The sequence below is a fragment of the Megascapheus bottae genome, chromosome 1 (genome assembly GCF_031878675.1).
Source record: "Megascapheus bottae isolate mThoBot1 chromosome 1, mThoBot2.hap1, whole genome shotgun sequence".
NCBI lineage: Eukaryota > Metazoa > Chordata > Mammalia > Rodentia > Geomyidae > Megascapheus > Megascapheus bottae.
Window position 1 is genome coordinate 27872331 of NC_143509.1, and position 25228 is coordinate 27897558.

A 25228-nucleotide genomic window follows, 5' to 3' on the forward strand; every position below is an offset into this window, starting at 1 on the left:
CGGCGCGCGCCCGCCGCGGCCGCCAACCTCCTCCGAGCCGCGCGCGCCTCCAGCTAGGCCCCGCCCTCCTTCTCAGCGATTGGCTGGGCTTCGCCCTCTTCCCGGCTGCGGCACGCCCCCTCATAACAGACACCTCGCACAGCCAGTGGAACTCCGCGAGGCCGCGCGCCCCACCCACCCCGCGCCCGTTGGAGGCGGGGCGTGGGCGGGCCGTTAGGGTGCGCGCCCCGCCCCTTGTCGCGGCGGGTGGACTGGCGGGCGACGAGAGGCCGGCGGCCGGGCGGGCGGCGGGAGCCGGAGGAGGAGCCGCCGCCGCCAGCGCCGCCATAGAGACTGTAGCCGTGGAGACTGTTACTTACCAACGGGGACCAACACGCAGCTGCCGCCGCGGGAGCCGCTGCCCGAACTCCCGGCCCGAACTCCAGGTGACCGACGCCATCCGGCCCGGCCGGGGCAGTGCGGGGTGCGGCTGGGGGGGGGGACCCCGTCCGGAGGGGGGGGGCGTCGCGGGTCGGGGAGCACGCCCAGCCGGGCACCCCAAACCTCCGGGGTATCGCGTCCTGTGGAGAGGGGAGCCCCGCCTCTTGGTCCGACTGAGTTTGGGGGGACCCCCCTCTGGCGGCGCCCCCTTCTTCTTGTGAACCCCGCTTGCGAACGGGCGCGTCGCCTCACTTGTGAGAAAACTTCCCGGGGCGGGGGGCATCGCGGCGCCCCTCTTGGCGCTCACGCTCACACCAGCCGAAATGGGGGCGCTTAGGAGCCCCGCTCACACTCTCCAAAGTCTCCCAAAGTGGGGGTTCGCGAATTGCCCCTCTCACACCTGAAACGCCGACCCCGGGGTGGCGGGGGAAGGTCTCCCGGAATCGACTTCTACGCCCGTCTTGAATTGGGGGAGCGCCTGGAGATCTCCTCTCATAGAGCTCCCACAATGTCAGAGACGGGCACCCCAGCGGGATGGCCCCAAGCGCCCCGAGCGGGGTCGGGGGGACTCCAAGTCGCTCTTCTCCGTTTTTTTTATCGCCCATTCTTAGATTTGGGGTGTCCTATTGACTGCGGGGCATACTCTGTTTTAGGGGGGTTCCTGGAGCCCCCTTTCTCTTTGACCAAAAGAGATTTGGAGTGTCCCAGAAAACCACTTTTTCCTTTTGGCCCTGGGGCATACGCAGGGATTTTTTTTCTTTTGGCAGGGTGGGGGGGGTCCTCCCTGGAGCCCCTTTTCTCACTCTCTGACCAAGAAAACGGTGCCTTCGTTCTGGAGAGTTCCCCTCCCCTTCTCAGCCTCAAGTTCCGCGAAAATCGGGCTTTCCGGGACCCCTTTCTCACCATTTCACCCCGACCCTCTGCACCCCCTTTCTCGCTCTTCACCCCATACCCCTGAGTCTGGGGGACCCCGGCCCCCCAGAGCTTCCCACGCCCCTCCTTGGAAGCGCCCTGGGGCTCCCGCAGCTCCCGGATTTGCCTGATCTGGAAGCCAGAAAAGTTTCTCCGAGGGGCTTAAAAAGCTCCCCGAACTATTAAGTGTTATGCTCAACCTCTTAGTGAAGTGCCGGGTTAAAGAGCCCGCCTGGGGGCGGGGGCCGGGGGCCCTCCCCCTCCCTCCCCCGGGTGCGCGCGCCCGGGCCGCGCCCCCACCCGCCCCCACCCCGCGCCTCACCCCGCGCCCCACGCGGCACCCCGAGCCCTGTTTATCCCGCGGCTGCGGGCGGGCGGGGCGCAGCCTCCCGCTCGGTGCGCCCAGCCGGCTTTTCCCATCCCAGCAGCTATTTCCAGCCCCCCTGCCGACCCCCGGCAGCCACCTCGGCACCACGGCGAGGGGCAGTCCACCTTCTTATTTTAACCTCCGGGTCGCCGGGTGGGAAAGGAGGGAACGGGGTGTGCAGAACACTGTCCTGATGGCATTCCTACTTGGGTGTTTTTAGTTTGGTCTCTCCCCCTCCCCCTCCCCCTTTTATTTTTGTCCTTTGGCCACCAAGCAGGGAGCACAGGGACTTGATGGCAGTTCTTTCCTGTCGGCTTCCCCCCAACCCCCTTCAGTGACCCTGCAGCATTCTGGGTCAACTGACACCCCGCAAAATGTAATAGTAACAGCAGGAATAAAGCACATTATATGATGTGACTAAAATGATCACATATAATATATAACAGATATTACATAATTATGTGGTACAGTATGTTGTGATAGTTTATATGTGCTTATACATGTAAGATGCAATTATATATAATATGTAATTGTATGTAAATATAATAATGGCAAATATGTACCTTATACATTCGTAGACTATATGTCAAATATGTGTGTGTGCGCCAGAACTGGGGCTTGAACTCAGGGCATGGGCACTGTCCCTGAGCTTTTTTTTCTCAAGAATAGCACTCTCCCACTTGAGCCACAGCTCCACTTCTGGATTTGGTAGTTAATTGGAGATAAGAATTTCATAGACTTTCCTGCCTGAGCTGGTTTCAAACCAAGATCCTCAGATTTTAGCTTCCCAAAGAGCTAGAATTGCAGCATGAGCTGCTAGCCCCTGACACCTAATACACTTTTAAAAATGAAATCAAGGGGGTAAGGAGTGTGGCCTAGCATACACAAAGCTCTGGGTTTGATTCCTTGGTACCACAAGCACAGAAAAAGCTGGAAGTGGTGGTGTGGCTCAAGTAGTAGAGCTCTAGCCTTGAGGAAAGCCTGAGGACAGTACCCAGGCCCTGAGTTCAAGCTCGAGAACTGGCAAAAAAAAAAAAAAAGCGAGGGCTGGAAATGTGGCTTAGTGGTGGAATGCCTGCATGCATGAAGCCCTGGGTTCCATTCCTGAGTACCACATAAGCAGAGAAAACCAGACATGGTGCTGTGGCTCAGGTGGTAGAGTGTTAGCCTTGAGCAAGAGAAGTGTAGGGACTGGCCAAAAAAAAAAAAAAAAGGCATTCATTCACAAAACAATGATAATAGTAATGACCCAACACAAACTTAAAAGAAAATCTTTTGCTCCCTGCTCTACACCAGCATTTGCCCCCATCCTCAACAATGAGAGTTGGATTCCTTGTCCCATACAAGTTTGAAGATGTAAGTTGACTCTAAAAATCTCAGTGGCTACTCACCCCCAGGAGTCAGACCCCAGGGAAAGGACTTTGATTTCTTCACTTAAAGCAGCAGCACCCTTACATCCACATCCTGCTTCTCAGGCAGGCTGGGAGGGGCCTTACACGAGGGCAGTGCTGCCTGGTATCCAAGGGTATGTGCCTGCCAGTCATGAGATTTGAACTCAGAGCCTGGCTGCTGTCCTTGAATTTTGTTTTCACTCAAGTCTAGCACTCTACCACTTGAACTTTAGCTCTCTTTTTGGTTTTTGGTGATTCACTGGAGATGAGTCTCATAGTCTTTTCTGCTTGGGCTAGCTTTGAACAGTGACCCTCAGATCTCAGCCTACTGGGCCCTGGCTGGAGCTTCTTTATTTCCAGATTTGGATGGGGAAGGGAAATCATTCATCCTACAAAAAGACGGTGCTGAGTTGTGGTGTTTGTTCCTTGGAATGGTGGTTCCACAGGACGGGCAGAGCTGTTTCATGGCCTCAGGAGACAGGCAAGTCCTGGGGAATGATGGCCATTTGCTTTCTGGGCAGGGCTCAGGGAACCTGGATGTGCTGTAGAGGAGTTCCCCATCTTTTAGCAGTGTTTATCTTCTTAGTGGGCTGACAGGAGGAGGCTGTGATCCGCATGCATGTTCTGGCCATAGCTGGAGTATATGTCCTTACCAGATCTCATCTCAGGTTTCTCATGAGTTACAGTTAATAGCTACAAGAATTTAAGTTTAATTAATACTACACAGTAGAAGTGTGATCTCTTGGGATGCTAAACTACTAATAGTTTTACTTATAAACTACATTTTATACATACTAACACTGGGTTTGAACTCATGACCTCCTGCTTATAGCAGGTCTCCCAACCATTTCTGCTCCTTTCTGCCATAGGGTCTTGAATATTTACTAAGGGCTTGTTTCAGATTTCATTCCCTTACCTGTCACCTTCTTTGTACCTGAGACCACAGGCAGGTCAACTCAGGAGTCTGTCCCCAAATACAAAAAAAAAAAAAAAATTCCCAGTGTTCAGTTTTCTGTTCAAAGAGTGAGTATTTACATACTGTTTAAAAAGAACTTGACCCCATCTCTGGAATGTAAATGATGACATGCCCCCTCCAAGGCCATGTTTGGCATTCATGTATGTACTTGTTGGATGGATCGTTGGGAGGATGGATAGGTGGAATGATATGGATGGTGGATGGATGGACAGATGGATGAACATATAGGAGGGTGGATAAATAGACAGGTGAATGGATAGTTGGATGGGTGGGTGGATGGATAAGTAGATGGACAAATGGGGGTTGGATGGACCATGGATGAATGGGTAGATAGATGGATGGATGAGTGGATGGACCATGGATGAATGGGTGGGTAGATGGATGGATGAGTAGATAGATAAGTGGGTATAGATGGGTGGATGAATGGATGGATAGTGGATGAACAGGGGATGGTGGATGGATGGATAGATGGGTGGATAAGCAGGTGGTTAGATAAGTGGCTGGATGATTGAGTGGCTGGATAGATGATGGATGGACAGTTGGGTGGATGGCATATATGTTGGGAGTTAGGAAATTAAGAACACAAATCAGGCACTAGTGGGTTACCAGCTACTCAGGAGGCTGAGATCTGAAGATCACTGTTCAAAGCTAGCTTGGGCAGGAAAGTCTGTGAGACTCTTATCTCCAATAAACTTCTCAAAAAAAGCAGAAATAGCACTGTTGCTCAAGTGGTAAAGTGTTCGCCTTGAGCAAAAGAAGCTCAGAAGACAGTGCCCAGGCTGAGTTCAAGCCCTGGAACCGGCAAAGAAAAAAAAAAAGAAAAGAAAAAGAAAACGAACACTTCCATGTTTCTTATTACCCTCCAATTCAGCAAGTGGATTTTTGTTTCCTGGCTATGCTGGGTTTTGTCCTCATGTCTTGTGCTTGCCTCAACACTTGAGCGCTGCCTCCAGCCCATTAAAGTATTGTTACAAGAAGAAAAAAAAAAGATAGTAGCCCTTAGGAGAGGAAGAGCAGAATGAGAGGAGCTGGGGAGTGGGGGAGGAGAAGTCTGGGCAGCTTGCCTGGCCTTGGGATTGAAGATCTGTCCATTCCACAGCCTGCTGGTCCTATCCAGCTACATTCTTCTTGGCACTTGAAATGGGAGGTGGTTTGGCTGAGCTAGGCACGATGCTTGATGCCTGGGTGGACTGTTGTAGGCACACTATGTTTATCTATTTATCTTATCACCTCTGTGCCTTCCATTTGAATGTTGGCCTGGCGAGGGGAGGAGGTCTTTGTTTTCATTAGTTTGTACATCTTCAGAGCTCAGGATAGTTCTGGCACTGAGCAGGCCCTTCATAAATGTTTGCTTAGTAAACAGATGAATGGAGTTCTCCATGCCCTGGCAAGTATAGGTAGAACTTAAAAGTAGCTTGTAGGCCAGGCGTGGTGCCTCATGCCTGTCCTCTCAGATTCTTGGGGAGTGGACATGGGGAGGATTCTGGCCCCAGGCCACAATCCTCAAAGCAAAGACTGAACAAGGCCTCATATTGACACAAAAGCTGGGCATGGTGGTATATACCTATAATCCAAGCTATGTGGAAAATATAGATAGGATTGGTGTTGAAACTGGTCCTGGTGAAAAATGTGAGACTCTAATCTGAAAAATAAATCAAGAAAAATTAAAAAATAGTTTTGGGAATGTGGTTCAAGTCATAAGCACCTTCATAGCAAGCACACAGCCCTAAGTTCAAACCCCAGTACCACCTAAAGAGATCATTTCTAAAACCTTTTTACACTGGTTATGGCATCTAGTAGGTGCTCATTAAACACTGATTGCTTCTCTTCTTGGGCCCAAGCAAAGGTGCAGCGAGTGGCCTGCAATTTGCAGGGCTTGATTTCCTGACTGGTCCCAAATACAGGTGTTGTGCGAGCGTGGTCTTCCTGGCTCCATGGCAGATTGTGGCAGGCTGGAGGGTGGCATCCCATCCGAGGTGGAGACAGGTCATCATGTGTTGGGAGGGGCCTGCACGAGCAGCCCTGCATTCTGAGCCCTGCCTCCATTTCCCCACCAGAACGCCTCAAACTAGTTTCACTTTTCTGTTAGCCCTGGCCCTTGCATGCCAGCTGACACCTAGAAGTCAGCTATTTGGAGGCTGAGACTGGCCCGGTCTTCCAGGCGTGCCAGGACCTGAGCTGGTCCTGCTGCGGGAAACACACATCAGGCTGTGTGCACCTCTTTGCCTCCCTTTGGGAAGTGTATCCTGTTCCAGGGTGCACAGACTTGTGGAGGTGAGGATAGCTTGGTACATTTTGCTTTCTTCTGCTTTTTTTCTCCCCCTAAATAGTGCTGGGGTTTGAACTCAGGATTAGGCACATACTTAGCTGGTATTCTGCCATTTAAACCACAGCTTTTTGCTGGTTATTTTGGAGATGGAGTCTTTTCTCAACTTTTCTGCCCATGCTTATCTGGAACCAATGACCTCCAGATCTCAGCCTCTTGAGTAGCTAGGATTATAGGCATGAGTCACTGACGCCAGCTGTTACTGTGTGTGTGAGTGCTTGTGTGTGCGTGCTTGACTGGGCTTGAACTCAGGGTCTGGGCTTTATCCCTAAGCTTCTATGCTCAAGGCTTGTGCTCTACCACTTGAGCCACTGCACCACCTCTAGATTTTTGGGTAGTTAATTGTAGTTAAGAGTCTCAGGAAGCTGGGTGCAGTGACTCATACCTATCATCTTATCTACTCAAGAGGCTGAGATCTATCTGAGGATTGCAGTTCAAAGCTAGCCTGGGCACTAAACAATGTGATTCTCTTATCTCCAATTAATCACTAGAAAATGGGAAGTGGGGCTGTGGCTCAAGGGTAGGGCAGTAGCCTTGAGCTGAAGAGCTCAGGGACAGTGCCCAGGCCCAGAGTTCAAGCCCCATGATCCCCCCACATACACAAAAAAGAAAAGTCTCATGAACTTCCTTCCCTTGCTGGTTTTGAAGTGTGAGCCAGTGCGTCAGCTTACTGTTTTATGATTGTGAATTCTGTGACCTCCCGGTGAAGGTGATTGACTTAAATTTTGGTTGTTGGTAATCACTTTACACCTGCCAGAGCTTGTGGGTTAAGATGCAAAAGATTAAACGCCAGGAAAGATAAGGGAGAACTGATGTGTAAAGGCTCAGTGGAGGGCTGGGAGTATGGCCTAGTGGTAGTGTGCCTGCCTAGCATGCATGAAGACCTGGGTTTGATTCCTTAGTATCACATATATGGAAAAAGTCAGAATTGGTGCTATGTCTCAAGTCTCTAGCCTTGAAGAAACCTAAGGACAGTGTCCTGGCCCTGAGTTCAAGCCCAGGACTGGCAAAATAAAAAAGCTCAGTGGTTCAGTGGAGTGAGTAAGTGCTGTTTATGATGAAGGAAGTCAGATGTGAGATATATGTATATATATATGTATATATGAATAATTTCATACTAGGAGACTGCAAACGTGAACGGAACCCAAACTTGAGGGGGTAGAAGCAACAAAACAGAGCAGTATGGCGCTAGAGAGGCTTTTGGCATTTACCAAAACTCTTAAGGGTTCAGAGGGAAAAGCTCTTTCAGAGTTCAGGAAAAGTAGAGGAGGGAGGTCACACAGCATGTAGCACACAGCCCAGCCATGTTGAGCAGGTCACATGACCCTGGAGCCTCTCAGCCTCCACCTCCAGAGCCTGAAACTGTCCTCTTTCAATGCTAGCCCCTCTTCCCCTGCTCCACAGCCTACTTTCTGACCCAGGGCCCTTGGCCTGTAGAAGGTATCAGAATTTCCTTTCTTTTCACAACTGAATCGTATTCTGTTCTGTGGATGGACCATCATATGTATCTATCCACTCACCCATCCATCCATCTGTCCATCTATCCATCCATCCATCCATGCATGAACACTGGACTGTTCCACAGCTTAGCTGTTGTGACTTGGGCTGAGGAGAGAAGGTTTGGAGGGGGCTTAGGTGGAGGAGCCCCTGGAAGGAGGCTGAGAAGACAGAGGCGGAAACCTGGAAGACAAGGTCTGGTAGAGATCACAAGGCTGAGACTTGGACAAGTGGCAGAAAAAAGGCCCCAGCCCTCCCCTCAAAAACAGAGTTTGGCTCATTAAGGGTCTGTATTTCCAGAAAAATGTCACAGTCAAGCCGTGACACCAGAGGCCGTTCCTACAGTCACACTGACACTTAATTATATATATTTTAATGAAGGCTTTTATGTTTCAGAAACATTGCCATGTTTCCCCAAATCCTTTTCTGTTCAAGAGGAGGTGCGGCAAAGGCCTGGAGTGGCTTACAGGACTGCCATGAGCCTGAGGAGGGCCATCTTTCCTCCCCACTCAGTAGGGACCCCAGGAAAATGGGGTGCGTGGCCCCTGCCTCCTTTGTTCCTCTCCCAGTCCCGCAGGCAGCTTAGAGGAAATGGAATCCCAGACCCACAGAACACACATCATGAACTTCCAATTTTAAAAACAGTGCTTGGTTTTCCAAAAGAAGTCACCCAAGTCAGAACTCTGTTCTATGAGGTGCTTTTTGTAGAGCCTCTGAATATTTGTGGGCTCAAAGCACCCTGCATCTTGTGGAGCTTAAATGAAGTATATTACCCTTTTGCCACATGAAAAGCTAAATAAGTTAAGAAGATTCTGGAGACATCAAAAATTGTTAACAAGAATACTCAGCCCCACAACAGCTGTACCAGGTGGCTGTATTTCCATGAGCAAGGAGTGTGTCAGGTAGTGTCCTAGAACTCGGGGCTCAATGGGGAGACACCACGTGCAACTAAAGGTTCCATCGCAGGGAGCGATGGATCGTCAGGGACTGCCCAAGGCTGGGGCAGCAGTGGCAGCCATGCCCGCCATACTGGGGTGGGATCTTCCGACCGGCCGTGTGTCCTGTGCAGGCCCCAGCCCATGGCCTTCTGCTGGGGCTCAGCCTGAGACTCCACTCCTGAGTTACTCTCTGCAGCTCCGGCCGGGCCCAGCCCTGCCTCTGGAACTCGCAGCTTTCTCTTCATAGCTTTCCCCGCCTGGCCAACGTGACAAGGGCCATCGCTTCCTGCTTCTCAGCGGGCCTGTCCCTGTGTCACATGAGCCCAGAGCTCAAGGCTTGCCTCAGAGCAGCCCTGCACCTTTCTCATTTCCGGATGGAGAGACGGGGTCACATCAGCACACTGTTGTGTGTCGAGCAGCACCTCAGCCTCCACCTGCTGACCCAACATGGAGCCCAGCCAGCCACCACAGATGCATCCAGAGATGCAGTCAGGCAAGACAGGAAACAGTGATCACAGGTTTGTTAGGAAAGGCAAGCCAGGGGCCGGGAGTGTGGCCTAGTGGTAGAGTGCTCGACTAGCATGCACGAAGACCCGGGTTTGATTCCTCGGTACCACATACATAGAAAAAAAAGCCAGAAGTGGTGCTGTGGTTCAAGTGGTAGAGCCCTAGCCTTGAGAAAATCCAGGGTCAGTGCTTAGGCCCTGAGCTCATGTCTAGGACTGGCAAAAAAATAAATAAATAAAGCAAAAAGTGGTGCTGTGGATCAAGAGAAAGCCCAAGAACAGTGCCCAGTGTTCAAGCCCCAGGATTGGCAAAGAAAAAATGAAAGGCAGGCCAGGTCTGGACACTCTGTGCCAAATAGAGACACCATGATAGAAGAGGAGGAGCCTTACCACATGGCACGATGCCATGTGAAGATGGCAGACAGGAGCATTCTGTGAGGCAGAGGAAGTAGTGGACATCGTTTAAGTCCCGGGTAGAGGCACAGCCCGGCTGGTCAGTAGCTCACCCCTGGTTCTTAAGGCTCTGCTGTTCCTTCAGCCCCTTATTATGAAGATGATGTTGAGCAGGCCTGCTTTCCTGGGGCGTGAGGTAATACAGAGAAGATAGGTGCGCAAAACAAAGGCAGGGGTGCAAGCGTTTCTCCTGTTTCTCATTGATTTGTGGGTCCAAGTCAGGAGTTGGTGTTTTTCAATACGAACAGTTTTAAATGCACATTACAAATACACTCTTGATAATGGAAAGTGGGCCATGGCAGGTGAGCAGATGTCCTCCAGTTCAGCCTGATGGGGGCACGCACACGCGCACAAATACACACACACACACACACACACACACACACACACACACACACACACACCAGTCCTGGGGCTTGAACTCAGGGCCTGGACACTGTCCCTGAGCTTTTTCCGCTCATGGCTAACATGCTACCCCTTTGAGCCGCAGCGCCACTACCAGTTTCTGTGGGTTAATGGGACGTAAGAGTCTCACAGACTTTCCTGCCCAGGATGGCATTGAACTGTAATCCTCAGATCTCACCCGCCTGAGGAGTTAGGATTGCAGGCGTGAGCCACGGCACCTGGTTGTCCTTGAGCTTTTTGCTAAGGCTAGCACTCTAACATTTGAGCTACAGTTCCACTTCTGGCTTTTTGCTGGTTAACTGGAAGTAAGAGTCTCACTGACTTTCCCGCTTGGGCTGGCTTTGAACCATAATCCTTAGATCTTAGCCACCTAAAAAGCTGGGATTGCAGGTACCAGTCACTGGCACCCAGCAGGGGAATTTTTATTACAGAACAGTGTTTTCTCTCAAAGCCCAGCAATTTCTTCCTCCGAGGTCACTGATATTTAGCCCTGTAAAGACAGGAGGCCTGGGAAAACTTTCCATTTAGGCTTTCTTTGCATTGCCCTAGTGCTCATAGCTAGTTGCTACCAACTACCCAGACAGACAGCCTTGCCCCACACTGCCTGACGCCCCTCGGGGCCCGGGAGACAATTCGCAGGTAGAGGATGGTTCAACAGGAGTGACAAGACTGCAGGAAGTGTCCCCAGCACTGGAACTGAGTCCTGCAAGGCTGCTTAGGCAGGTAGTGGTGACATAGCCACCTATTTCCTCTTCTTGGTTGTCACAAGTCCTGAGAGTATGGCACGCACTGTCCCTGTCCCTTCCTGTATTTTCGTCACCTCTACCCCCACTGTTCTTGCCCCTTCCCACAGGCCTGAGACTTAACCTACTTGGGCAGCCCAGCTCTAACTAACCCTGCAATCCTGAAACCTGCCTCACATCTGCCTGGTTCCAGAGGATGTTCCAGCCTCCAATGTGGTTTCCCTTCCCAGATTCCCGCTGGTGACCCGAAGTCACCACACTCATACAGTGGTTGACGTCCCTTTACTCAGCCAGCATTGCAGGTCAAGGTCTCATCTAGAAAGTTTCAGTGAGTAGACCCCTGTAAAGGACGCGCTACCCGTCCATTGCTGGGAGCAGAGTACACTGGAAAATCCTATGTGCTGCATTCTCCCAGTCAATTGCTGTGGTTTCACTGGCCACTTGTTTTACTTGGGGGCTTTGGGAAGATTGCACTCTGTTCAAACATGGTTTTGAGGAGGGCACAGTGACTGAGAGGCTTGTGGTCCTAGGTAAGATCAGGAGATTGAGGTTGGCGGCCAGCTGCAGCATAAACTCACAAGACGCCATCTCAACCAGTGTCTGGGAGCAGTGGCTCAAGCCTGTCATCCCCAGCAACAGTGGGAAGCAAAGTAGGAAGATGGCAGTCCAGTTTGGGCCAAGACATAAAGTGAGACCCCCCACATTGAAAATAACCAAGAGGGAACTGGAGGCATGGCTCAAGTGGCAGAGCACCTGCCTAGCTAGTGCAAAGCCCTGAGTTCATATGTCCACAAATAACAAATAGAGCCATGTCATCCACGCACTGAAGGAATTCTCCCAAGGAAAAGTGAGGTGACAAGATATGGGTTGTGGCTTTTGGGGAGATCTGAGAGCTCCAGAAGCTGCTGGGCCACTCAGCCAAGTTAGTCCAAAGGAGCCAGCCAGGCCTTGGTGGAAGCAGCTGACAGAATGAACAGAGCTCAATCAGATGTGCTTGTTCTAAGGGCAGACATTTCCAGCCTGGCTCTCTGCCTTCAAGGTCAGTGTCCCCCGCCTTACTCTTGCAGCAGGGACAGGGCCACCCATGGGGTTCTTCTCCCTGCCTCCCATAGGCTGCTGGGGTTGTGCCAGGGGTGTCTTCCCTGCATAAGGAAGAGGATCGTGGGCTCTGGCAACCAGGCAGGGCTATTCCCAGTGGCTCCCCTGGTTGGAAGAGTCAGGCCAGGGGGGCTGCAATCTGTGGAGGTGCCATCAACAGGCAGTCACATACTGTGGGGCCATAGCAGGCAGCACCCTCTCCATTTCTTAAGTTTCTGAAACCGATACCCCAACTGATTCTTACTGGGAAAGGTGCTAGAGTTTGAACTCGGGATCTTGAAGCCTGCCAGGCAGGAACTCCTCCCCTGAAAAGAGCCACTTGGCTCTTTTCAGTGCTGGGGATGGAAGCCAGGGCTGCCTGGGTACCAAACATGGCTTACCACAGAGCCACACCAGCCTCACGGCCATCTTTAATGCAATCAAAGTAAACCAGTGAGAGAGGCAGAGGCATGGGGGTGGGGGAGGGCTCAGTGCTGGGCTTTGGCCTGGAGTTTGTTCATAGCACATGCACACACGCATGCACACGTGCACGCACACACACACACATTCACCCACACACATTCACCCACATAAATTCTTACACAGCAGAATCCCCTGGTTTATTTCTCAGTGGAAGTTTGGAAATGAATTGTGTCTTTGGTTGTCTGGTTACACAGCTCCTAACTAAAATCACATATTCAGTCTGTGACTGGGCCATTTGCTTGGCCCTCTGGCCCAGTGCTGTGGTTGACAACACCAGTTCTTGTACCAAGCATTGCAGCCACCTGGCCCTGCTTCCTACCACCCTCCTCCCCTGGGCTTCACACCGGATCGGAGGATTCTTCCAGAAGGGCAAGGAGCAGTTTGTCAGCCATGGAGTTCAGCAGGTGGGCAGAGGCAGCTCAGCCAGACTTTAAAAATAGTGACTATCAGATCCCCAAGGTCAGGTTTTGGAAATACAGGGTTGTCATGACGACGATGCCACATACTCACCCATGCACTCCTTCCCAAGGTTGGCTTTTCCACGCTTCCAGATTCTGTGGTCTAGCTGTAGTCAACGGAACATTCCAGAAATAAACATTGTATAAGGGTTTCATCATTTTTAGTAGTATGATTGTACTCACTGTTCTATTTATGATGGTGGTTGTTCCTAATTCATAAATCAAACTTTGTTAAGGTGTTCATGGAAAGGAAAATCCATAGAACAGATAGGGATGAGTACTACCCGTGGTTTGAGAAATTCGGAGGGGGGGGTCTCAGAATGTGTCCCCCGACAACCATGTTACTTCTAAGCCTTGCAAAAAGACCAGCATGGGGCCAGGAGTTTGGCCTAGTGGTAGAGTGCTTGCCTAGCATGCACAAAGACCCAGGTTCGATTACTCGGTACCACATACATAGAAAAGCTGGAGGTGGTACTGTGGCTCCAGTGGTAGGGTTCTAGCCTTGAGAAAGTCCAAGGACAGTGCTCAGGCCTTGAGTTCATGCCCAGGACTGGCCAAAAAAAAAAAAGAAAAGACCAGCATTCCCTTAATATTGGGTCAGCATAGTGGCTCGCACTTGTGATCCCAGCTACTCAGGAGGCTTAAGGTTCAAGGCCAGTCTGGAGTTAGTAAGACTCTATCTCAACCAAGAAGCTGGGCATGATGGTGCACTCCTGTGATCCCAGCTACACAAGAGGCATAGGAAAGGGGATCTCAGTCTGAGGATGGCCAAACTATAACTAGAGCAAGAAAGGGCTGGAGGCATGGCTCAAGTGGTAAGAGTTCCTGCCTAGCAAACACAAGGTCCTGAGTTCAAATCCCAGTACCACCAAAGAAAAGAAAGGTGAAAATGCTTAGTGTGGGTCTTGGTCAGTCCCTTGCTCTGGTGCCAAGGAGTCTGGCCCATTGTCCAGCACAGCTACCTGGACCCAACAGTGAGTACAAAGGATGGCCGCCCATAAAGGAGACTGGAGATTCTGGGCCGCATGTGGATGCCATCCTGTCCTAGGAACCCTGAGTAGCTCACACTCAGCTCATCCTGACCTCCCCCTGTTCTGTCCATGGAGTCTCCTTCCATGCCTGAGTGATCTGTCAGATGCTACCCTTGCTCAGGACTGTTGGGGTGACCTGACTTCTCCTGGGCCTCTTGTGCCCAGTCTCCCCACCCCCCTGGTCATTGAAGGATCTGTTTGGCCTCCAAAGATAAGTTTTAAGCTGACCAGGCTGAGAATGGGTGGGGAGCAGGGTAGGCCCCATGGAATGCTATGAGGACATTCTGCCATGTCATGAGAGCTTGTGGTATTTATTAATAAAATGGGTCAGGTCATAACACATTATGGTGGTGTGCAATAGTGACTAAGAGCTAATTCCTAACTGCTCGGGGCTGGGGGCAGGGCTGAGCCCGTGTGTCCAGGTATGCAGAGAAGGTGTTTGATCACTGAGTGACCTTCCCACAGATCGAGGACAATCTGAAGAAAACTTGGTAGACATAGCGTTTTAAATCTGAGGAGCCTGTCTGCCCCAACCTTCTTGCAAATTGCCTTAATCTGAGCAGAGAAAGCCACGGAATGGCAGGGTTCTGAGTGAGCAGGGGGAATAGACTCTCTAAACTCTGGATCGGGGTGGAAGTGTGATGAGGTCTGGGGGCCAGATGGGCGCCATGGTGACTGGAGCCTCTGGGTCATAGCCGAATGCCACAGTAACACGTGAATGCACGGGCTAGGGCTGTGTGCCAATAAAACTTTATTCATGGATGCTGAAATGCAAATTCCTATCATTTGCCTGGGTCACAAAATATTTGGACTTGGATTTCTTCCAACCACATAAAAATGGCAACACCATTCTTCAGTTGTGAGCAATAAGAAAATCAGGCATGTGGCTGGGCTGGGTGCTGCTTGTGAAGGCGGGTCCTGGCCTGTATCCCCGTTCTCTTCTTCCCTACATAACTGCTGCCCCCATTTTGTGCTGGGTGACCCCAGCCTCTCCCACCCTGCATCCCTCTGGACCAGGACAGGCTGCTCCCACAATCCACCTTGAGGATACACTCGGGGCCATTCATGGTCAGCATCGCCTTTGCTGCCTCACCCGTGTCAAACACTGGAGGAAAGGCACTTGGCTAATGATCTTTGTGGGACACCACAAAGCCATTATTTGTTGACTGGACTTGGTTCTTAGAAAGGGGGTGTCATGTGGGAATCACCCGTCGGTCACTATGCCAGGTGCCTTGTGATGCTTGTGCTTTCTTCATCAGCTCGTCTAGGTCAGCACAGGCCCTCGGGACACTGGGGCACACAAGTGCAATTTTATTTAGCTTATTTTTATGTTGGGAGGGATTTGAACTCAGGACCTTGCACTTGCTAGGCAGAGCTCTATCACCAGAGGTGGGCCCCAGTCCACCTATGTAGTTTCAAACTTCATAGCTGATCTTCCCCAACACTTTTTTTTTTGGTGCTGGTCCCAGGGTGTGAACTCAGGAACTCAGGACCTATAGCACTGTCCCTTATCTTCTTTGCTCTAGGCTGGCACTTACTATTTGACCCACTGCTCCACATCTGACTTTCTGGTGGTTAGTTGGAGGTAAGAGTCTCATGGTTTTTCCTACCCACGGTGGCTTTTGAAGCTCTAACCACCCAGCTGCACCCAGCCTCTCCTTGGTACTTCCCATCTTCACTTGTCATCTGAGCTCTGTTCCCACAGGAAATCCCTTCCTGCCCCGTCCTCTCCTGAGCCGGGCCTGGCATCCTCTCAATCCCTGACATCCTCTTTGTAGCCATGGCCTCTAGTCCAGCGAGCCCTGGCCTTCCAAGCAGGTCAGATTGCCTGCTCGTGGCCTCTTGTAAGCTGGTGAGAGGCCGCGAGCGCTCACGCCATTCTGCAGCTCTGGATGGGCTGCCATCCAGAATTCCTTCTTGACAGGTCTGTTTTGCCCAACTCTGCCTGTGTGCCTGACTCAACCTCTGTTTCCACCATGCCTGGGCCCCTGGGAAGGCCCGGCCTCTGGACTGGTTTGTGCCAGCAGCTGCAAGTTTATGCTTGCTGCTAGAGTCTGTGTGGAGCTTCAACTAGCAACTGCTTTTCCCACCTTCCAGCCCTCCTGTTCCAAGCCAGGCCATCAAGTCACTGTCCTGCAGTGTGGCAGCACTGGGCTGACGGCCTGTGACGCCCAGTGCCACTCTACTGAATGCCCTAAGTCTTAGGGTCAGGAAGACGGCATGTCAGTCCACGCTGGCTGCTACAACAGCAATGCCTTGGAAGGGGTGGCCTGTGACACTGGAAGTGTATTACTCAGGGCCCAGGAGTACAGGACACCTGCCATCCAGGAGCTGGGGAAGCGCTCTGTGCCATTCCCAGGCGTGGCCAATGCCTGGCAGAGGGGACAGGTCTCTACCCTTCTGAAGAGCCCAGTTCCTAACAGCCCTACTGTGAGGTGGGGCTCTCTGTCCTCCATCCAATGCCAGGACCAGGGACAGTGGCCTTGTGACATCACTGCTCTCAGCGGTCATATGCCCTTTGCAGGCTCTGCCCACCTTCCAGTCTGTGGTCCACCTCCTGGACATGGCTAGTACAATATCTGAAATGATATGACCTGTGGAATTGGCCAGTCCAGTGTGGATGGCATAGCCCCAGAGCTGTGGTTCAGTGTTCATAACAGCCGGTGAGGAGGCCTGCAGACACACACACACACACACACACACACACGGACGATCACTGTGCGTGGTGTTGCTCCTTTCTCCGCCAGCACAGCCAGCCCGTTCCATGGGTGAGGTCCCTGCTCCCCAGCAGTGAGGCCAGCCCTTCTTTTCTACCACGCCTGGAAAGACATGATAGATGACATACGCCGAGCCTATGGGCTCTCACAGCGGTAGCTGTAATCCAGCTATGAGAGGCCAGGAGGATTATAATTCAAGGCCAGTCTAGGAAAAATGTTAACAGGAGTGCCACGGTGGCTCAGGCCTATAATCCTAGCTACTCAGGAGGCTGAGATCTGAGGATCACAGTTTAAAGCCAGCCTGAGCAAGAAAGTCTGTGAAACTTTTGTCAAATAAAATAATCAGAAAAAGCTTTATATGCAGCTGTAGCTCAGGTGGTAGTATGTTAGCCTTGAGCACAAGGAAGGTCCAGGGACAGTTCCAGGCCCACGGTTCAAGCCCTAGGCTTCCTGGGAAGCATAAGGCCCCGAGTTCAAACTCCCAGCACTGCTATAACGACAAAAGGAACTCCTGCATATTCAAAATGGACAGGATATAGGAGATATAGAAATGGGGCATAGAGGCTTTCTGTGTGGAGGCAGTGGGTGGTGGGCACAGAAGGGGGTGTGGTCACTGTGGAAAGCGGTGTGGTAGTCCTGCCAGATCCTGCAGGCCCACTCCTGGCTTATAGCGGGCACGTGAACACGTAATATGTATGCCCCAATCCATGGTGGCGCCACCCACCAGAGCCTGATGGCGGAAGACATCCGAGGGTCTAGCAACAGATGCCTGTCAGCCCACCACACCCCGAGTCTGCCCACCTCTGTGTTTGGGCATACTTGAGCAAGAGGAGCCTGTGGCTCAGGCTTGGAATCCTAGTTACTTCAAAGACTGAGAATGGAGGATCCTGGCATGAGGCCAGCCCAGACAGAAAAATTCTCAAGACCCCCTCTGGCCTCAGAGCAGGGTATGGCGGTGCCTGCCATGGACCCCGAGTGAATGTGTATGCACTGAGGTTTTACAATTACCTGCATAGAGCATACGTGGAAGCCACCATTGACCATCCCCTGAGTGGCTGGATCAGCAGTTGGTTAGTGGGTCCAGTGTCACTTGGCTTATTTATACAAACATACGATGCCTGTAGCAAGGTCTTACGCCCATAATCCTTATGAAAAAATAGAAAGTCAGAGATGTCTGGGGGCACCTGGCTTTGGGTTTGCTTTCCCGCTGTAAGATGAAGAGTGATCCTTTATGAACCAGAGCCACACCGAGTTGTGTGTGTGTGGGGTCAGCCTTCCTAAGCTTCTCTTGGCCTCTGGAATAAAACCTAAATGTCTGACCAGGCCCCAAGCAGGGCCCTGCTGACTTCTCCAGCTCCTTCCCTGTGCTGCCCCAGGGACTTTGCACTTGCCATTTCCCCTTCTCTTCCACATCTTCCCTGGCCAGTCCTTCCTGGCTAGGTCTCTACCCACTGCCATGGTCAGCTTCACCCCCAGGCGGCTTGTTGAGAGGTCTCGAGTCCCTCTGTTCATCACGATGAGTCCCCTCACTCGTCTTTCCATGAGGGCTTGGAGAAGGGGTCCCAGAGGCCACTGGTCCACTCTATAGACCCAGATACAGCCACAAAGCAGGATAGAAGGCTCTCCTGGGGTGACTTTACTTTTGGACAGAGTCTCGCTACGTAGCTGAGGCTGGGCTTGAACTGGCAGTCTTCTGGCCTCAGCTGCCCCAGTGCAGCGGGGGAGGGATTACAGGTGTGTCAACACCACTCTGCTCCAAACCACTCTGAGGGTCTCCCCCCACCCCTGCCTGTCACCAACCTTCCTCTCACCATCCCCTGTAGGTGGAGATGCGGCAGCCGTGGGAGGGCTGGCTAGACATGCTGGGGACTTAAGGATGAAGTATTTGATAAGATGATGAACCCCACTTAGGTCCAGAAATGCGAACAGCCCGACAGGAGGCGCTCCCGGAGGGCCGCATCCAGATCACTGGGCTTTGAAGCACAAGTGCTTTTCAGAGGTGTATTGAGTTCATTCATTTGGGGGCCATGGCTGGGGTTTGGACTCAGACATAGCCCAGGCCTTTCTCCCCCACCATGCCCGATGCTGGTCATTTTTCCAGATGGCATCTGGGCTTCTTTCCCAGGGCCTGCCTGGACAGGCACCTCTCCCTGTACCTCTCCAATAGTGACAGACATGAAGTGCCACAGCAGACTTGCTGGTTGAGATGGGGTTTCTATCACATGTGGTGTTGAACCTCACAACTCCCAATCTCTGCCTCCTGAACTGCTGGGATTGCAGGCATGAGCCACTGAAGCTGGAGAGTTTCTGACATTTAGGTAAAATTCAGCAGATGGAGCTTGGGCAGTGACTGGTACCGGGGGACGTGTACTGGTCTTTGTGCAGGCTCCGTGACCCCCATGCCGGGCTCTGCTTAGCACACCCTCTCCATCCCTCGTGAAGAAATGAAGTGCGGAGCTGACACAAAGTGTGGAGGGAAGGGGGTTCTGGTGTGAGAAGGCCAGAGGACAGGCAGAAGAAGGGACACTTCCGTGACCCCACATCCCCAGCACCAGATGTCTGGTACCCCACGTTGCCCCATGTCATCCCATCCCCTGTGACTGATTCATGGCTCTCTGTGATGGGCTGCTTCTCACTCGGGTTTGGTGTCAGGCTTTTGTGACCAGGTCCCAGGCCTGGCTGGAGGGTAAAGGGACCACTGCCTAGAGCCCAGGCTGTGGCAGAAGTTGCTCTGTGGTGGGCCACAGCTGCTCACGGAGAAAGGTGGGTGAAAGCCACATTCTTGAGTTCTCTTTTTGTTGTTGTTGATCATGGGGCTTGAACTCTAAACCTGGGCACTGTCCCTGAACTCTTCAGCTTAAGACTATGGCCCTGTCCCTTGAGCTACAGCAGCCCTTCTGGTTTTCTAGTCATTAAATAGAGATAGAAGTCTCACGGACTTCCTTTCCAGACTGACTGAACCAAGATCCTCAGATGTCAGCCTACTGAGTAGTTAGGCATGATCCACTGGTGCCCACCCACATGTGTTCTCTAGTGAAGAAGGGGTGACTGGCCCCCCTGGGTGTGCGGCTTCCCAGACTCCCTGACAATGTGCCTTCCGGGAGCTCAGACCCTCCCAGAATGCAGCCAACCCACGTTACTGCCATTATCTGTGGCCCAGGCTGGCCTTTTGCATTGAATCCTCCTGCCTCTGTCTCCCTTGAGTTAGAATTAGTCATTCACCCTGACACCCAGCTTTAACCTGGGGTGTGTGTGTGTGTGTGTGTGTGTGTGTATGTGTGTGTCTGTGTCTGTGTCTGTGTCTGTGTCTGTGTCTGTGTCCTGGGGCTTGATTTCAAAAGCCTAGCCACTGTCCCTGAACTTTATTGCTCAAGGGTGCCATTTGAGCCATAACTTCACTTTAGGGGTGTGTGTGTGTGTGTGTGTGTGTGTGTGTGTGGTTAATTGGAGAGGAGAATCTCACAAACTTTTCTACCTGACCTTGCTTCCAATTATGATGCTCAGATTTCAGCCTCTTGAGTTGCTAGGATTACAGGTGTGAGCCCCTGGCGCATGGTTGAACTCAAGCATGATATTTTCATGGTAAAAAACAAAATAGAAGGGCCGGGAGTTTGGCCTAGTGGTAAGAGTGCCTGCCTAGCATGCATGAAGACCCGGGTTCAATTCCTCGGTACCACATATACATAGAAAAAGCCAGAAGTGGTGCAGTGGCTCAGGGTAGAACACTAGACTTGAGGGAAGCCCAAGGACAGTGCTCAGGCCCTGAGCCCAAGCCCAGGACTGGAAAAAAAAAATAGAATTTGATGACACAGAAATGTGGCCCCTCCCTAACGCCGGTGAGCAGTGAGCCTCAAAGGACTTCATCCACCCGCCTTGCTCCTCTTGTCTGGATCTTTCCAAAGTCCATTTGATGGGAATCTCGGGGTTATCTTCTGAAATGTCAATAAGTGGTTTAAGAGTCGTGGCGCCTGGAGCAGTGGCCAGGCCAGCTAGAAGCTTCTAGAAGCTAGAAAAGAAAGTGGCTACTGGAGAGTTTGAATGACAGGACCATAGCTCATGACTCTTCTGGTTACATTGGGGAAAAAAAATTCTTTCTTCTTTCCAGCACCTTTTCACACTGTTTACTCTCCTTTTTCTAGAATTACCTTTTGCTCTGTGGAGACTAGAAACTGGAGGCCCCTGGGGGCTCAAATGCCCTACCCAGCTCTGCGCGGAGCAAAGGGGTGGGCTGGGCAAAGTCACAGCTCACACCAGATTTGACATGACTGGAAAGCCACTTAAGCTAGTTTAAAGCTTTCCCCACCCCTGGGGTGCTGGGGATTGAATTCGGGGTCTCCCACTCACTAGGCAGATGCTCTAGTCCAGTTTGTTGGCTGGTTAATTGGAAGTGAAGGATCTTGAACCTTTCCAACTGGGTAGCTCCACCTCAGTCTTCAGATCTCAGCCTCCTGACCTGAACCCAGCACGGCCCTCCACCGGTTATTTTGGGTAGATTCTCATTTTAATCTTGCTCTTGTGTTTCCCTGGGACCCTGGGGATGGCTGGTGTGTGCCCTGTAGCTGGGATGGCAGGCGCTCACTGCCACTTAGGCTGAGACCTGAGGATCGAAGTTCAAAGCCAGCCTGGGCAGGAAAGTCCATCCAAAATGAAACTATAACAAGACAAAAAACCTAAAGCACAGCAGGGCATCCTAGCTACTCATGAGGCTGAGATTTGAGAATCACAACTGAAAGTCAGCCAGAACAGGAAAGTCCGTGAGACTCTTATCTCCAGTGAACCACCAAAAACAAAACAAAACAAAACAAAACAAAACAAAAAAAAACAGAAGTAGAGCTGAGTGCTAGCTTTGAGCCACAGAACTCAGGGCCCAGGGGGCCAGGAGTTTGGCCTAGTGGTAGAGTGCGTGCCTAGCATGCATGAAGACCTGGGTTCGATTCCTTGGTACCACATACATAGAAAAACAGCCAGAAGTGGTGCTGAGGTTCAAGTGGTAGAGCTCTAGCCTTGAGAAAGTCCAAGGACAGTGCTCAGGCCCTGAGCTCAAGCCCAGGACTGGCAAAAAAAAAAAAAAAAAAAGACTCAGTGCCCAGGCCGTGAGTTCAAGCCCTATGACCAACAAAAACAAAAACCTTAAAGCTCATCCAATAATTCTTTCATTGGGTTGGATTAGAATGAGTTTAACAAAAACACTGTTTTTGTTTGTTTTGTTGTTTCCCCATTTCCTGGGCATTCACTGAGGCTTGGCTCTGGGGCTCAATGTCCTCCTGTTGTCCCCAGTGAATTGGACAGCGGGGTCTGAGGTGTGGGGATAGTGACAGGTGGGATCCACGTTTCCTGTTTTGTCTTTGTGGCATCTGAGACCCCTGGGTCCTGAGGCAGGGATCCTTGGTCCCATTTTCATTTCCGGTCTCGGTACATCTGTACCTTGGAAACTGATGACCACAAAAGGGCCAGACTGTGTGGCTGAGTGATGGAACACCTGCCTAGCCCATGTGAGGTCCTGAGTTCAAACCCCAGTATGGCCAAAAAAAAAGAAAGGGAAAAACCAACAAAAAAGGAAGCAGGTCAGTGGGACATGAATGGAAGGATGGCAGAGCGTGCAGTGGTCTCTGGGCTGAGATGGGGTTCCGGCCCCAACTTGGGGCCCATGGAGGCTGAGGCTGAGCCGAGGGTCCACTGGCAGCAGGCCCAATCCTGTGCTCCAAGCCCTCAGTGGGGCTGTCCACTGAGCGTCTCAGGGCCACGCTGAGGCTGTCAGGGCTAGCCTGCATGGGGAGGCTCCAGGCTGACCCCTGAGGGGAATGCCACTCTGTGCCACTACCTCCTTATATCTGGTACTGTCCCTCCTCTGTCCTGTGCCAGGGGACAAACGTGTGTCCTCAGAGCTGGCCAGCCTTTCCTCTCTCCTGGAAGTTTGATACCTGTGTCATCTATGGGAGAACCTGGCCCTGGCCGGTGCCCCAGCCCTCTGCAGTGCTGCCCAAAAGGGCACCGTTCACTGCCTCTGCTTCCATTTCCCCACGGCACGCACCACATCCCACAGGCACACTGGTATTGTTTATTATTATTATTATTATTATTATTATTATTATTATTATTTTGTTCCCTCTTGTGACAGTCATGGATTGTCAGCTCCAAAGGCTGGAGGGTGTTGACTTTGACGGTTAGGCCATGTCTGGTCTGTGTAACAGGTATCAGGAAATGTGTATTTGTTTGTTGTGGGGGTTTTTTTTGTTTTTTTGTTTTTGTTTTTTTTTTTTGCCAGTCCTGGGCTTGAGCTCAGGGCCTGAGCACTGTCCTTGGACTTTCTCAAGGCTAGAGCTCTACCACTTGAGCCTCAGCACCACTTCCGGCTTTTCTCTTTTCTATGTATGTGTTACCGAGGAATTGTACCCAGGTCTTCGTGCATGCTAGGCAAGCACTCTACCACTAGGCCAAACTCCCGGCCCCTGTTGTGGGTTTTTTTTACATTTGTTATTGTTATTATAGAAATGATATGCAGGGGGTTACAGTTACATAAGTCAGGTCAAGGGTTCATTTCTTTTTGGACAATGTTGCCCCTTCCCTCTCTCTTTCTCCTGGTTTCCTTCTCTCGTCCCTACTCACAAGTTATGGAGTTCATTTTCCATGTCCAGTGAGGACTACTATTGAATTTGTTCATCCTTTGTCTCTTCATTTCTGTGCCCCCCTTGCCTTCCCAAAGATAAGATAAACAAGACAAAAAAGAAAAGAAAGCAACAAAGGAAAAAAAAAACTCCTGTTTCCATTTCCTGGAGTTCATTTTGCTATTATTTCATAAGATCAGTTGAGGAACTATGTCTTGTTTGGCACAATGACACCCCCAGCTCAGGTGCCTGAGCTGAATGTCCCCAGGTACAGGAGGCTGCAAGTGGAAGCCTCCCCAGGCCAGTCCTAGGTCGTAAACTCTGGCCATGAATGCTATCCCTGACCCTCTTTGCTCAAGGCTAGCACTCTACCATTTGAGCCACAGTGCCACTTTTGGAGAAGTCTCATGGATTTTCCTGCTCAGACTGGTTTCAAACCACAATCTTCAGTTCTCAGCCTCCTAAGTAGCTAGGGTTACAGGCGTGAGCCATCAGCACCCAGCAGGTTTAGCTCAAGACTGCCCATGTGTCCAGCCATAGAGGGCATTGCTATGACCTGGTAATTTTCTCTCCCATCCCCAGGCAGGGAGTGAGACCTGGTGATAGGAGACACCCAGCATCCTGGATGTAGAACTGGGGCCCCATGTGCATCCCAGCCAGTGGCATGAGTCTGTTTTTGTTTTTGTTTTTCTTTTTAATTTTCAGACCCATTATGTAGGTTTATTTTCTTTTTTCTCTATTAACTAAACATGTGAGATGAAGCAGAATGCAATGACAAAGAAGTGTCCTATACTTTTTTTTTGCTTTCCTGAGGCTTGAACTCAAGGCCTGAGCACTGTCCTTGCACTTTCTTAAGGCAAGAGCTCTACTACTTGAGCCACAGCACCACTTCCAGCTTTTTCTATGTATGTGGTACAGAGGAATCAAACCTAGGTCTTGGTGCATGCTAGGCAAGCACTCTACTACTAGGCCAAATTCCCAGCCTGTTCTATACTTTTTTTAAAATATATTTTTATTGTAATTAATAGAAGGGTTACATGATATTTGCCAGATAAATGATGCATTAATTCCCATACATTGATACCCTTTCACAAGTCTTGGTCTCCATTTCCCTTCCCCCCTACCCCACCCGTATGAGTCTGTTTTTTGAAAGTCTTCTGATCTGGGCATTTTCTGCTCTAATGTTACACTTCTTTTCCCAATAGTTAACCACGATTCCTTCTAGTTTGTCTAGAAAACACTTGTCACTATGAACTGTTCTGCTCAGGGTGGTAATAAACACATTCTTTCCTCTTGGGGAAAATAGCACTTTCTCCTCCCCAGCCCAGGGGGACTTGAAATCCTTCCTGGGGTGCCCTCTCGCTGCTCTGCCCTGAGCAAGAGCGGGTCCTTCTTGGGTCTTGCTATATCAGGACAAATATGGTAAACTGTTTTCCCTCAGTTACTATAGAGAAGAGATTATTTGCCTTTCTCTTCAGGCTCCTGAAAATAATAGATTACATATTTGGGAGAGGTTGTTTTTTTTTTTTTTTGTTTTTTTTTTTTAGATCTGGTTAATATGAGATGGAGGGGTTGCTTTGGGGATGACATTGTTTGGTTTGGGAGGTATTCTCTCCGTTGCTCAGCAACGGGCGCTTGGAAACGGGAGTGGACTGCGTTGTCCCTGGCAACCGTTGTTACTCAGCAAACAATGAGGGCCGGGCAAACAGTGCCAGGACTGCGGACTCCAGATTTTAATTGCACATCTGCATACATTTTCAGGGATCAGATTATGAGTGTGTTTGAATGGCCTTGGCAGATGGAGGAGTCCACTGGGGGTCCACACGGAAGACAGCCTGGCCGATGGTGCCAGCTCACTCCCCACACAGCCCAGGAGGTGCTGTCGAAAGAAACTTGTGCCCATTCACTCAGCTCTACACCACT

The 25228-nt window shown here is 51.1% G+C and overlaps 1 protein-coding gene across 4 annotated transcripts in view; it reads left to right on the top strand.

Annotated features, from left to right (window-relative positions):
• The first annotated feature begins 216 nt into the window (after window positions 1-216).
• Window positions 217-25228, top strand: part of Rfx2 (regulatory factor X2) — a 55168-nt gene continuing 30156 nt past the window's right edge. For 2 of the 4 annotated variants that reach the window (XM_090340202.1, XM_090340208.1), the window contains exon 1: window positions 219-425. The gene's annotated coding sequence lies outside the window, so the exon portion shown is untranslated. Of the gene's footprint in view, window positions 426-25228 lie in introns of all 4 variants that reach the window. The other 2 variants (XM_090340215.1, XM_090340225.1) reach the window with 2 other exon arrangements.